The 14,920-nt window shown below is 43.6% G+C and overlaps 1 protein-coding gene across 2 annotated transcripts in view; it reads left to right on the top strand.

The window, feature by feature from the left end:
- Nucleotides 1-14,920, top strand: part of Phactr1 (phosphatase and actin regulator 1) — a 278,883-nt gene that overhangs the window by 169,562 nt on the left and 94,401 nt on the right. The gene's annotated exons all lie outside the window — the stretch shown is intronic.

Below are 14,920 nucleotides of genomic sequence, written 5' to 3'. Positions count from 1 at the left end.
CTCTCTCTTTCTCTCTCTCTCCTTCTCTCTCTCCTTCTCTCTCTCTCTCTCTATCTCTCTCTCTCTCTCTCTCTCTCTCAACCTTGAAGTCTCTTTCCACAACAGGAAGAAATATAAAAATGGAAAGATTATAGCCAGACGAAGGAGATGGATGATTGCACAATAACTGGTCTTCGCTGCTGTTTCCTAATAGCTCTGATATTCGATGTTGAGCCTGCTTGCATAGAGCTCTTCCCCTACTCTCTGTCTTCCCTTTCTTCTGCTTTTTTTCTCCTCCCCCTTTTCATCCTCTCACTCTGATGACACTATTCCTCTCAGGGTTGTATGTGAGACAGTCAGCTGCTGCTCCGCTCAGCTCTTCAGTAGTAATCTGTGTCACATCTGGGTACTGTTCCAGTTGGTGTTATTGGAGAAGCCAGATCATGAAATATTTGACTTCACGGGTTCACCCCACAGTGCTTCTATGAATAGGGTGCTGCAGTCAGCTGTTGTGATTCTTGTGGGTTTCTCTAAGCCCTGTGGGTTCCAGTATGTAAAGGCAGCATGTGTTTCTGAGTCCTGGCACACCTCACTAGCTTCTCTGACTCAGCTGCTTCTGCTTCCTATGGACGACGCCTTACTCCTTGTCTTAGTTAGGGTTAATGTTGCTATGATCTAATGCCATGTTCCTTGTCGTAGTTAGGGTTACTGTTGCTATGATCTAATGCCATGACTGAAACAGCTTGGGGAGGAAATGGTGTATTTGACTTATACTTCCATATCACTGTTCATCATCTCAGGGCAGGAACCCAGAGGCAGGAGCTGATACAGAGGCCACGGAGGAGTGCTGTCTACTGGCTTGCTCCTCATTGCTTGTTCAGCCTGCACTCTTGTAGAACCCAGGACCACCACCAGTGCAAGAATGAATCCACCTACAATGAACTGGGCCCTCCCCCATCCATTACTAATTAAGAAAATGCCCTACAGGCTTGCCTGCAGCCTGATCTTATAGAGGCATTTTCTCAGTTGAGGTTCCCACCTCTCAGAAGACGTTAGCTAGTGTCAAGTTGACATAAAACTATCCAGCACACTCTCTATGGTTTGTCACCTCATCCATTACCATTAAGGGCCTTCTCAGCAGTATGTTTGAAATGTTTAATCATAGCGCAAATTGCCACTATGAAATGCAATTGGAAAATGTCACACACACACCATAGCCCCTGCCTTGGTGACAAGAGACACAGGAGGGATGTGGCACTTTACTCTTTTAAACTAGGCTAAGTACCTGAGCTTCCTGGGGCCCTAAGTCCCTAAAGTGAGATACATTATCCACTTCTACCTGGAGGAGGCTGAACAGCAAATCACATCTTCTCTCCAGGGATAGAGATCCTTCATTTTGTCAGTTTTCTCCAAAGTGACACTTTCCATACAGTCCCCAAATGCTGCCAGGTATTAACCTTCATCAGCACAATTCACCACAAGCTCCTCTCCATATCCACTCCCCGGGAGAGGCAGCAGATGCCTGACTGCAGGTGTAATATTAGATAATCCGCAGCGAGGGCTTAACCACCATGCCCACAGCCCAAGATGGCTCCAGTGCCGTTAATCAGATCTTCCTGTCTCCACTCTTCCTTTCTCTCCTGCAACCTTCCCATCCCTATCTGCAAACACCTCAGACACAAACTGAAGCAAAGAACACTTCCCGCTGTAGCGAAGGGGAGTGCTCCTTTGTGATGTCCAGACTTCCTCAAAGGAGCCGCAGATGGTTGAAGCAGAAATAATGCTTTGTACGGAAAGAAGCAGAAGGCTGTGGGCACGGGATCTGCTAGAGCCACATCAGTGGTCAGGAGTCAAGACTGAGGGATGCCAGGGTCGTAGCTGTGTCTCAGTGGGATGGTACAGGGTGACTTCTGACATGTACTCAGTAAGTAACTGGCTTAGTGGAAAGGATCAGTCTAGCTCTTTGTCACTGGCCACAAGACCTCTGTTTTAGTTTTTTCTTTGCAGTCAGCACTGTCTTCTCGTTCTGCTTGTTGATCAAATTTCCTTATGGGCTGTAAACTCCAGGACAGCAGGAGCTTCAGAAGGCTGCTGCCAGAGCCTCCAAGCTTTTAATAATGTCAGATAGAGAACAGACTCTCCAAAATGGTTATTGCCTCTGTGACGGTAGAGAGAGACAGACAGAGACAGACTGACAGACAGAATGACAGGCAGGCGGAGTGAGACAGAGAAACAGAGACAGAGAGGCTGGCTATATGCAGACATACCTGGAAACATGTATGCACATGAATGTGCACATGCAAAAACTCCAGCTGGGCACGGTGATACATGCACGTTATCTCAGCACTTGGGAGACAGAAGCAGGAAAGTTAGGAGTTCAAGGCCAGCTTTGCCATATAACATAGAGAAAGTCTACCTCGAGCTATAAAAAACCTTATCTAAATATAATAATAATAATAAAAAATAAAATTCCACTGAACATATAGTAGTCTGTAGGTTTCTGTTTGCTGTGACCTATTCTGATAAAAGCATTTATCTTATTAATTTATGACTTTTGTATTGCATCATGCAATACAAAAAGTAGGAGTGTAAACCCTAATTACATTATCTGGATTCATTTATAATCCGAGCTAGGTGTACTGTTGCATACCTGGAATCCAAGCTACCTTCATGACTTTAGTTAAGTTCCTGAACTTCTGTGTTTTTCTACTCTTTTAATCTCTTTTAATCTCTAAGTGAAGATAATACTGTTGGGTATTTGACTGCAGAGATAATATGAATTAGAACCTTGGTAAATATGCAAATCCTCAAAAAGAAAGTTCACGTTCCCATTACCACCTCCCCATCACCATATCTTCCATTGTTACATTGTTTCAATCTACCCTCACAGAGCTGATTATTGTGACACTTTTACTAGTGAGACACAACACACGCATCTCCTTACCCAGATTGGAAGCTCACATCAGACCACAGTGACAATTACAAGTCTAACTTACTGAACCAATGAAGTTTTCTTTTGGAGTTCTTTATAGAAGCATGCACGATGGTTTACTTACAGGGATGGCTCAAAGGCAGTTGCATCACTAAAAAGCCCAGGCTGGATGATGGGCACAGACACTGACTTACAAAATCTGCAGCCCTGAAGCTGTCCAGACAAGTTTCAGGCAGCTGGGCAGTTCAGAGACTGCCTCCAGGCAGCTGTCCTGAGGAGTCTCCTCACCCAGAAGTTTTTTTACTCTTTCCATAGTCTTGAGGTATTTACTGCTTCCATAACCTTGAGGAGGAGCTCCTGTGAATCTCGTAGGTTTTTTCTTTCCCAGACCCATGAAGTGTGTTTACTCTCTGAGTCTCATGAATGCCCTACCTGCTTGAACAGGGAGTATTTCAATTCAGAGGAAACAGTGGTAGAATACCAATAATGTCAATAAGCCCAAGAATCAGGAAGGGTAGATGTCTCAAAGACTGTGGAGGCAGAGCTCTGGCTGTGCAAGCATGGGAACCTGAAGTCAGATCCCCAGTATGCATGTAAAGTATTAGATATGGCCATGCATACACTCCTGTAACCCTAACCCTGGGAGAAGGGGAGGGACAGGAGAATCACCGGGGCTTGCTGGATACCCAGCCTAGCCAAAGAAGAAAGGGAATGCAAACTCTAAGGTCAGGGAGGGACTCCCTCTTGACTCTCTCTCTCTCTCTCTCTCTCTCACACACACACACACACACACACACACACACACACTCATTTCTTTTAAATAGAACTCTCAAATGTATCTGGCTTTATGAAATGTGTTGGAAATGGAATTCAGTTATTTGATGGCTTATACTTTTTATTGATTTTTCCAATGAATCACGTAATTCATCTTCCAAGCAAACTTCAGCTCAGAGTTTAAAAATCTAAGTATTCTAGCTAACACAAAGCCATCTGTGAAACAAACATGGGAAACTACGTCAAAGAGAACTTGTAGATTCTGTAATTCACACAGCACTGGGGTTATAAAATTGTAAGGTGTTTTGCTTTCCATTTTCCAAATTTTCTGTTTCGTTTTGTTTTGATGGCTGTAATCGTTTTATGAAGCATGCACTGTGACTATTAACATGTCCCAGCAACACTCTCAATATTAGTCAGTTTGTTTCATGATGTGTGCATACATTTACATATGTGTGGATATGTTTATATCTGAATCTATGTTCCACATATGAAAGACAATTTGCAGTGTTTGTCCTTTTAGATCTGACCTATTTTGTCAATGTGATTTCTCGTTCTGTCCATTTTTCCCCAGGACAGAGGGTTAAGGGGGCTTATGGAACCCAAGTGACATAGAAGCAAATCAAGGAATATTTGGAAGAAAGAAGCCCAACAAGAAGGGGACAACGTAATGAGTCCCATAACTTCAAATGTTAACATAAAAGTTAACTAAAATAAATAGTAGGCATGCTAAGCTAACAAATAGTGAAAAATAATCTCTAGTTAGACTTCTTTTTATTTATTCTCTATTTTCTTAGCTTATTATTTTAAATAAGAATTGAATTTAAACAAACTGAAGTTTGATGAAATAGTTCTAGGTATACTCACTCACTCATTCATTCATTCAGCTGATGAACATTTAGGTGTAGGTACTTATCCGAAGAGTGGGGCTGCAGTGCCAATGGATAAGGGAAAAACCTCACCTTCTCTGGGATCACAGTGATGCTGAACAGTAAGCAATCAGAAGGAAGCCAAGCTGCTGGCCAAGAAGATAACGTGTTGGGGGGCATGGTTTTGGATGAGGAGATCCTGGAGAACCTGTGGCATTTTTACGAGAGGCCTAGATGGTGCCAGCAGCTGGCTGAAAGGGGGGCATGGGTACCATATTCTAACGCCTGACACTCCTGTTAAAGTAACTTGGGATCTAATTCACAAGTCTTTCATTCGTTAAATCGACTCTGTGCATTTCCGTTGAACTTGCCCTCTGTTCTGTGCTCGCCTTAATGATCTTTAGAAATCAGACACAATACTTACTGCTCATTGTCCACGGTGGCTCCTTGCTCCACTCAGGGAAATTCTAACTTCCTATACAGCCTGGAAGCATACCTAATCTGCCCTCTGACCTCTAACATTTGTCTCCCTAAATACCTTCTACAGGTCCCTCCCTTGAACCCCACTTAGATATACTTGCTAGCCTTTGAAGTTCCACTGGCCAACCCCTCCTCAAGAACCTTCTTCCCTTAGATATCCATGTTAGCTCCTCCTTTTAAGATTTGGCTCAGTGTCATCTTCCCAATAAAACTCACGCCAGAATCAACCCCACCGTTTTCCCAAGTTCATGGTCCCCTTTCCTTACTCAACAGTCTTCTTTCTTTTTCACTCACTACCTTCTAGCAGGTTCTGTACATTGCTTGCTCATCTGGTTAACATTGCCTTGTCTACCACTCCTCGTTGACAGTGAGTCCTCTAGACAGGATAGGGCATCTTTTTTTCATCAGAGATGTAGCCCACGTGCCCCCAACAGTGTCTGGGATGGTTGGTAGATGCTTCTTTAAAGAGCAATAAAAATGAGCAGGGGGTCCCTCTGCACAGTCATAAGACAACAGTTCATCCGGGAACCCAGAGAACACTAGCCCTCCTTGTTTAATCCTTCTCTTTGGGCCATGAACTGTTATTCCCAGTTATTTAAATAGGTAAACTTGTGCCTTGTATTTTCTGTACATGGACATCAGTTCCTCACTTTCGGATATTATCAGTGCCATAGGGGTAAACTGTGAAGACGGTCCAGTCAGTAAAGTGCTTGCCTTGTAAGTATGAGGACCTGAGTTTGATATCCAAACCCCATATGAAAAAGAAAGGTAAGATAGTATACACTTACAGTCCCAGCCCTGGGAACTCAGAGACAGACAACTCCCTAGGACTCCATGGTTGGCCAGTCCAGCCTGCTTGGAGAATTCTAGGCAAGTGAGAGACCCTGTCTCAAAACAAGGTAACCATTGCATGCAAATGGCACTCAAGGTGTCCTGTGCCCTCTGCATGTACACATCCACATGTGTATCTACACTCACATATACACCTGCATGCACACACATGTACACACACACACATGCATCCACACTCACATACACATGCATACACATAAACACACACACACACAAAGGGGGGGGAAGGGAGAGAGAGGGGCTGTTTGTCCAGTAGTAAAACAGTGACTCTATTTTTCATGCTAAGCAGGGTGCTCAGTTAGCTTAGCCCTGGCTCCAGTTGTCGGTCCAAAACAGAGACAAGGCAGCTGAAGCTGATAGCTAATATGGTTGTGGTCTTGAATGTTCTTCACAAGTCCACGTGTTGGCTTGAATCCAGATGCCAGTGCTATTGAGAAATAGTAGAACCTTGGAGATGGGGCAGAGTGGGAGGAAGCAGGGTCATTGAAGGGGTGCCATTAAATGGTCTATGAGGTTTGTTTACTTTGAACCATAATCTCTCTCTAAGGTTCAGCTTACCCAGAATTCCCAGTCCTCCTGCCTTAGCCTCTCTACTGATGAGATTATAGGCCTACCATATCTGCCTCTTTTAAGGGCATTTTGTAATTCCAGCCACTTCTCCTGTCTGTGTCTGCTTCCTAGCCAGCCTGAGGTGAGCAGCTTTGTAATTTGTCATGTTTCCCCCACCAAAATAGGTTTCCTTGCCACAAGCCCAGAGCCGTACCAGTGGAAGGAAACCTCTGAAAACTGAGAACCAAACATACCTTTCCTCCTTAAAGTGGATTTTCTCAGTATTTTGTAGTAGTGGGAAAGCTTACTAACCCGCCCATATCACACCCAGTGAGCACAGACCACATCACACCCAGTGAGCGCAGACTCGTAATGGCTTCGATAAGAACTCCTGCCACTCGCTTGGAACTTAGAGAAACTCTGGGAGGCTTTGTGTCTTGGCAAGCAGAGGACCTCAAGAACATTGCAGTTAGATGCCATTCAAGTAATGTAAACAGCTAGGACAGCATGGGATTTGCAGAATGCAAGCCACGCACCAGTAGCATGATGCTGTGACTTGGCCACTGGATTTCCCATGACCACTGTGACTTGCATCTTGTAGAATGAGAATCTTTAATTCCCGTGAATGTGTTCCTTGTGAGAAGGAAGGAGAGAGGAAGAAGGAAAGGGAAAGAGATGAGGAAGAGAAAAGAGAAGGAAAGGGAGGACAGAGGAAAGGATGCAGAGAGTCCAGCTCTCTGCTCCTGAATGATGTGGCATCCAGCCTGCGTTGACAGACAGGCCTGTCCCTTTCTTGTACCGGGCTACAATGACATAATCGAGGCTACCATAGCTCAGCCAGAAAGTTCTGTCATCCCTGGGCTCAGAGGATCCCATGTGGAGGGAAAAGGAGGTCAAGAGGATGTGTCTACTTCCAGGAAAGAATAGAACTGATGGGGTGCCTATGAGCAATAAGGCATTCCAAAATGTGCTAGAATGTAAGATAACATTTTACACCAACTAATAATAAAATATATCAGCCTGTGAGCTTGTTTTTTTTCCTGTTGTTCTCTTTTGTTTGTTGGTTGGTTGGTTGTTTTTGTTTGTTTGTTTGGTTGGTTGGGTTTTGTTTTTTTTTTTGTCCTTATTCGGGTGAGAAAAATCTTTGGAACAGTGGTTCTCAACCTTCCTAAAGCTGTGACCCTTTAATACAGTTCCTCATGTTGTGGTGACCCTCCAACCATACATTTTTTTGTGTTTGGTTTTTTGTTTGTTTGGTTGGTTGGTTTTTCAAGACAGGGTTTCTCTGTGTAGCCCTGGCTGTCCTGGAACTCACTCTGTAGACCATGCTGGCCTCAAACTCAGAAATCTGCCTGTCTCTGCCTCCCAAGTGCTGGGATTAAAGGCATGTGCCACCAGTTCCCGGCCATAAATTATTTTTGTTGCTACTTCATAACTATATTTTTCTACTGTTATGAATCATAATGTAAATATCTGAGATGCATGATATCTGATATGTGACTCCCAAAAGGGGTTGTGACCCACAGGTTGAGAACCAGGGCTTTGGATGCAAGAGAGACAGAGAGAAAGACAGAGAGAGAGAGAGAGAGAGAGAGAGAGAGAGAGAGAGAGAGAGAGGCAGAGAGACAGACAGAGAGACAGACAGAGAGACAAACAGACAGAGAGAGAAAGAGGGAGAGAGCACACTCTCAAAATGGATACTTTTCACCACCACCTCCTGCCTCCAGCCTGATATTTAAATTAAAAGATCATCATCTTTTCAAAATGGGAACTAACAAAAGTTCTTCTCTGTATTACAGGAGACAAACATTGGTTGTGGCCTTCTGAAATCCTCTTATTTATCTGGTACCCCAGGTACATAGATTTTTAAAGTCCTCAGCTTATGGGAAATGTTTTTCACAACCTTTACCAGGCCCTGCAGTTTTTCCTATTTCAGCTACCCTGATGTCGTGCTTACAAATGCCATCTACAGGAAGCTGACATCGGTAGTAACTGTGCAAAAATGAAGATAGAGTATTTGCTTTCAGGAATTACAACCTAAAACCAAGTGCAGCCGCTCAGGACTTCTTACAATAAACCTGCTTATGCTTGTTCACTGGGATCCAGTAATCAAAATCCACCTATTTAAATTGATACAAGATGTTGCTTTGACATGCAAGAGAAGCTGTTTAAAAGATAAAGAGGACGAAGAGATCTTGTAATTAAAAAGTCCCTTAAGCTGGGGCTGGAGAGGCAGCGGGAATGGTTAAGACTCCACGTCGCTCTTCTGGAGGACATGAGTTTGGTTCTCAGCACCCGTGTGCTCTCAGGAGCCTTAAAGAGAATTACCACAGCTTTACCCTGGCTTCACCTTCTGTGAAGAATAACCATGCCCTTTTCTGGTCTCTACATACACCTGCATGTGTGCATGGACACGCACACACACACACACACACACACACACACACACACACACACACACACAAAGTAAATCTCCTCTTAGGAAACACCATATTCTCAGAAAAAAAAAAAAAAAACCACTGCCTGAGCCAGAAGAGTGAGCGAGTTAGTGTTATCCCTTAGTATGAATCACCAATGACTGCACTCTGTTCATCATGGATGGGTTGATCATATTGTCATGCTCCAGGTATTATACTAGGATGCAGAAGTATTAGTAAAATAAGACAGGCTCCCTGACTAAATCAACTTACAGACGTAGCAGTAGACACAGTAGAGGGCTTGGCAGGTACAGTGAGAAAAGTAATTAACTTTCACACAGCAGCACACATGAAAGTGTTGCTGTGCAGACCAGGGACTCTTCCTTATAAGGCACCTGGCAAGAAGGAGCGCTTGGGGATGCTGGAGGATGGGCAGAAATCCTCTTAAAGAAGATGGGAAGGGGAGATGGTGGCTTAAGATGAAAGCCCAGCACAGCTAGAGGTACCACGTTGAGAAAATGAAATAAGAATTAATGTCCTCCAGGCCAGACCAGTCAGAAGGATAGATTGATGTCTAGCCCAATTGTCATCAAAGAGGCTTCACCCAGCAACCAATGAAAACAGATGCAGAGACCCATAGTCAAACATTAGGCAGAACTTGGAGAATCCTGTGGAAGATGAGGAGAAAGGACTGTAGGAGCCAGAGGGGTCAAGGACACCACAAGGAAATCCACAGAACCAACTAACCTGAGCCCACAGAGGCTCACAGAGACTGAGTAGGACCAACTGAGGCCCCCTGCACATCTGTTACAGTTGTGTTGTTTGATCTTCTTGTGGAACTCCCAACAGTGGGAGTGGGGCTGTCTCTGACTCTGTCACCTGCCTTTGGGACCCTCTCCACCTACTGGGTTGCTTTGTCCTGCCCTGATAGAAAAGGAGGTGCCTAGTTCTTATTGCAACTTGATATCCCATGCTGCTTGATATCCATCAAATGAGCTCTTTTCTGAAGAGAAATGGAGAAGGAGCAGATGAGTGGGAAGGGGAGATGGAGGGAGAGGGACTGGGAGGAGAGGAAGGAGGGGAAACTGTGGTCAGGATGTAAGATAAATAAAATCAATTTTAAAGAAAGAATTAATGTCTTCCTGCCTGCCCAGTAAGGAGTCAGGCAGGTCACATCGTCTGGAACACTGTGCTCTTTCCACGCCTGTTTCCCTATGGGCATTTGGGCAGCTTTAGGAGAGCCTCCCAGCCAGATTCATGGCCTCATCGTTCATCCTGCCGAAGAGGATGACTAAGAGATAGCCCAAGCCATGAGTCAGGGAGTCCAGTCAGCCACAGTGATGGGGATTCAGAGGACACGATAGTGGGTGGGAGGAGCAAAAGTCATAGGCATGAGAGAGACATCAGGCTAGAAAGTTATAAGAGATGAGGTCAGAAGGACCCTTGAACCGTGTAGACTTGAGGGAGCGTAGGGAGAAGAGTAAAGGGGCATAGGTAACCAAGTGGGAGGTGCAGGTACCATTCAAGGAGATGTGACCCAAGAGAAGTGAGTGTAACACATATAATATCATGGTGATTGACTTCACTGACTGAGATATCCGGCTGCCTAAACAGACTGTCAGATATACATAGAATATATTCTATGTATATATGTATAACACACACATATATGTATCATATCTATGCCATACATGTTCTATGTGTATATTCTATATATGTATAACACACACAGAGAGAGAGAGAGAGAGAGATTACTTTTTTCATTGCTGTGATGAAATACTTGGCAAAAGCCACTTAAGAAACCATTTATTTTAGTTCGTGGCTTGAGGGCACAGACCATCATGGTGGGGACTACCTGGCAGCCAGAGTAGCTGTGGTGGCAGAAACACGCAATGGCTGGCCCCTAGCCTGCTCCACTGAGGCAGCTCAGTGGCCTCCTCATGTCCTTGATAGTGTAATAGAGTGATGAACCATTAAACTCTATTCTGGCCCACGCTTGTTCTTGCGTGGAGTTTTTAGAGGATTAAGGGACTGTCCAGTTTGAGCTATTAGGTCTTCACTCACCTAAAATAGAAGCTAATAGCTATGAGCCATGGTCTCCACTGCACATGAACCTTGCCCTAATCTTCACTCTCCTTTGATGTGCTGTGGGTTCCCAGTTCTTCACGTACACCTCTCCAGCACTGAGCTTCACTATAAAGCTTCAGGAATGCCTCCGAAAGCTGTGTCACCTATATAGTTTTTATGATGCCCACAATCTCTACCACCGTGCAGAATACATCACCTTCCCAGGGATCCTAGCCCCTCCATGAATATATATGCCAAGAGTAGACTACTCACTGCACTGTAGATCAGTGTAGTAACACCCTTTAACCCTCTATGGAAAATCACCACATACGCCTTAGACACATCATTAGGATTTCCAAGTCTGTTCTGTAGAACTTTGAGCAACAATAGAAGCATCTGTTATGATAGAGTAGTCACTAACTCCATGGAGTCATAGAATACTTTAGGTATGGCCAGTCTGACTGGTAGCATTTAAAATAATAGTTACCACAAATAACTACTACACGTGGGTGTCCTTTTCAAGAGGTAGTCTCAAGTCTGGACACAGTAAGCCCCTGCTGCTGACTTGCTACGACTCTAGCCAGTAAAGAATTTTGAAATCCTAGAAGCTGGTCTCAGCTGGGTTTCCTATTAGCAGCGGAAAGCCCAATGCACCATGATAACGTAATTCTGTGTGATTCATGTTATCATAGTGTATAGGACAGAGATTGCCGTTCAGTTCATTCTATATGTGCTCACTGTCCTAGTTGCATCTTTGACATCAAAATAGTCAGCAATAGAAAAAATGGTCTCTTCTTTCAGCTGCAAACCTTGGAGCCAGAGTCATTATTTAGAAATAGTGTTCAGAGACATGATAGCTCATCAATATGGGTGTCAGAATTTCTCCAATAGCTACAAAAGCATCAGTGTTCAAGGGCTAGGGCCAAAGGCAGAGGCATCTCTGGAAGGCAAACAACATGATTTGCGTCTGTGAAGTGACCAGGTCATTAAGTGCCAGGGTAGAAAAGCACTCTGAGTCACAGGAGCTTGTGTGAAGAGGAGCTGGTAAACAACATGCAGCCGCAGGCAGTGTGGATAAATAACTTCAGAAACGGCTGCTGCAGTAAGCTACCAACGATGATTAGCCTTCATTGTCTTCTTGTTGGGATTTAGAATCACCTCATACATACATACGCCTCTGTTCGTCTCTGTGAGAATGTTTGCAGAGAGGATTAACTAAGATAGGAAGAGTCAGCTTGAGTGTGGGTGATATCATCCTTCCAGGGGTTAGGGTCTTAGACCACATAATAGGAAGCGGGTGAGGCTGAGGTTTCATATGTCCCTGCTTCTTGACTGTGGATGTGGTGTGACCAACCACCTCATGTGCCTTCTGCTATGTCTTCCCCATCAGAGTGGGTTATACCTTCAGACTGTGAGCCAAAATAAACGTTTCCTTCTTTAAGTCCCTCTTGTTGGCTACTTTGTTACAGTGATGAGGAATTAATACACTACCCAAGGCCAGTGCCTTTGTCATTTTTGTCACAAAGTATTGTATTAGTGACCTTCTGTTGCTGTGATAAAACACCATGAACACCATGACTTTTAGAAGAAAGGGTTTGTTTCGGTTTATGGATTCCAGAGGGGGGAGGGGTACATGGTGTGGTAAGTACCACAACAGGCAGACATTCTGGCAGGAAGCTGAGAGATCATATTGTTATTCAGACATGAGAAGCAGACAGTGGATAGGCGATGATCATTATTAAAGCCTACCCTATAGTGACACAGTTCCTTCAGCAAGGTTTCAGTCACATCCTTAAAAGGACACTACCTCCCCAAACAGCACCAGCTGGGAACCAAAGATTCAAACACATGAGCCTAGAGCGGGGATGGGGGGCGGGGACTTTCTTATACAAACTACCACAGAAGTCCTTGTCACTTACACAGTTGATGATTTAGGAGAACACAGTTGGAGTAAGAGGAGAAAGTCAGCTAAAATCAAAAGATAATAAATTGGAAACATAGACTTTATTTTTTAAAAAAAAAAGATATTAAAGCAAAATCAATAGCAACAATTAGGAGCTGAGTGATTTGCTTATTATACTGTAATGTGAACCATTCTGTCCCATGTGTCACAGTGCTGATGAAATCCTAAGACTGGAACGCATTTGCATGGATAGTTGGTTAAAGGGACTTCTGTGAGCCAAAGATGCCTGAAGTCAACAGAAAAGAATCTCATACCTCCTAGTAAAAATTTTTTTTGAGTACATGTTGGTCCAGATAATCCAATGACTTCTCACTGCAGATGGAGATAAAAGATAAACTGATAGTTTCTTCAACTTTCGGATTCTTAAAAATATAGGTCCCCCAGTCCGATGGGATCCTGGAGAGTCTGTCTTCAGGTTATCCTGATACTGAGCTGCTTTGAAACAGGCCTACATAAAGCATGCCCACACTGTGCAAGATGGATTTTCCTCACTGGGAAAAAAGCTATTCCTGTAAAGCTATTATCGTTTTTCATGTCTTTGTTCATTTTGTGTTTCCTTTAAATAAGATTTTCGAGCTACACCTGTAGTACCTGAAGCGCTGAGGTATCTGTGACAGGAGGATCATGAGTTTGCGGTCTCCTAGGTGAGACTCTGACTGTGATTAGTTAGTTCATTAATTATAGGAAAATAAGAGTTTTAAGTTTTTTAATACCTAAGAATCAAATCACAACAACTTATTAGTGGGCAGTGTTTCATAAGAATGTATTCCTTTCCATGCTCCGTGCTTAAAATTGTGTGAACTCTCTGTAGCATCATTTCATTTAATCAGACAAATTAAAGGAAATATTTCTTCCAAAGTTGGCAAGTGCCGGGGAGCCATTTCCACTTCTCAAAGCCTTAATCCATCAGTGACATCCTTGGGTGACTTGTTTCTTAGTCAGCTGGATTGTGTCACTGGCTACAGAGCAGCCAGTGTCTTTGGGGATGAGGATTTAGAAGGTTACTGGTGTTAACAAGCTCTTACAGACCTCTGTATCTTGTTACTAAATAATACCTTGTGGGCTACAAAAGAGTGGCTTTGAGTGGGGAAGCTGTCACAATGGATAAAGTTCTTGCCATATATGTTTGAGGACCAAACTGCAGATCTCTAGAACTCACATAAAAGTTGGGCAGGTCAAGGAGGTATGGCACCTGCATCTAATCTCAGCACTCAGTAGGTAGAGACAGGAGCAGCTAGAGTCCTGAGGTGAGCTGGCCAGAAGACTAGCCATATCGGCAAGCCCTGGGCTCAGCAAGAAACCCTGCCTCAATAAATAAAGAGAAATCAAGAATACCTGACATCAATTTTGGGTCTCTGAACATGAACATACTTGTATGTACACTCACGCACATGTGTGTATGCATGTGAGTATTCATATACACATGTATACTACACACATACACATGCAAAAAAAAGAGAGAATAGGTGTCTCCCCTCTTATTGAGTGGAGGGGGATTTTCTAGTTTGGTAGCAAAAGTGCAATAATTTCAGAAAAAAAATAAAAGAATATATGCCATGGATCACTGATCTGAGCCCCTCTAATGAGGACTCAGCCCATTGCTGGTGCAAGTTTCATAGAAATCACCATTCCGTTCATTAGCCACTTGAAAAGATCCCCCTTTTAGTCAAAAAGAATTTCTGGGAAGCTGAAATGAGAGCCCAGAACAAGCTTGACAGCAGCTCTGTCTCTGAGGAGAAAAATAATTGACAATTTCTTGCATCAGGCTCCTCTCACATGTCTTTACAATGATAATTATTCTCTTGAACATAGCTTGGAGTCATCGTTTTACTTTATTTTAATTATGACTTTTAATGATCATCAGCAAATTAAAATCTGTTTGTGTTGTCATGAGTGTGAGTGTAAAGGCTATCACATATGTGTCCCCAAGGAGGATACAGTTTAGATAACAATTCCAAGATTGTCACGTGACACTTGGATACTATCTTCTTTGGATGGATGGATGGATGGATGGATGGATGGATGGATGGATGGATGG

Source organism: Grammomys surdaster, unplaced genomic scaffold (genome assembly GCF_004785775.1).
Source record: "Grammomys surdaster isolate TR1022 unplaced genomic scaffold, NIH_TR_1.0 137, whole genome shotgun sequence".
Taxonomy (NCBI): domain Eukaryota; kingdom Metazoa; phylum Chordata; class Mammalia; order Rodentia; family Muridae; genus Grammomys; species Grammomys surdaster.
Note: the sequence above shows the minus strand (reverse complement) of the source record. Positions and strands in the feature narration are given on the sequence as shown.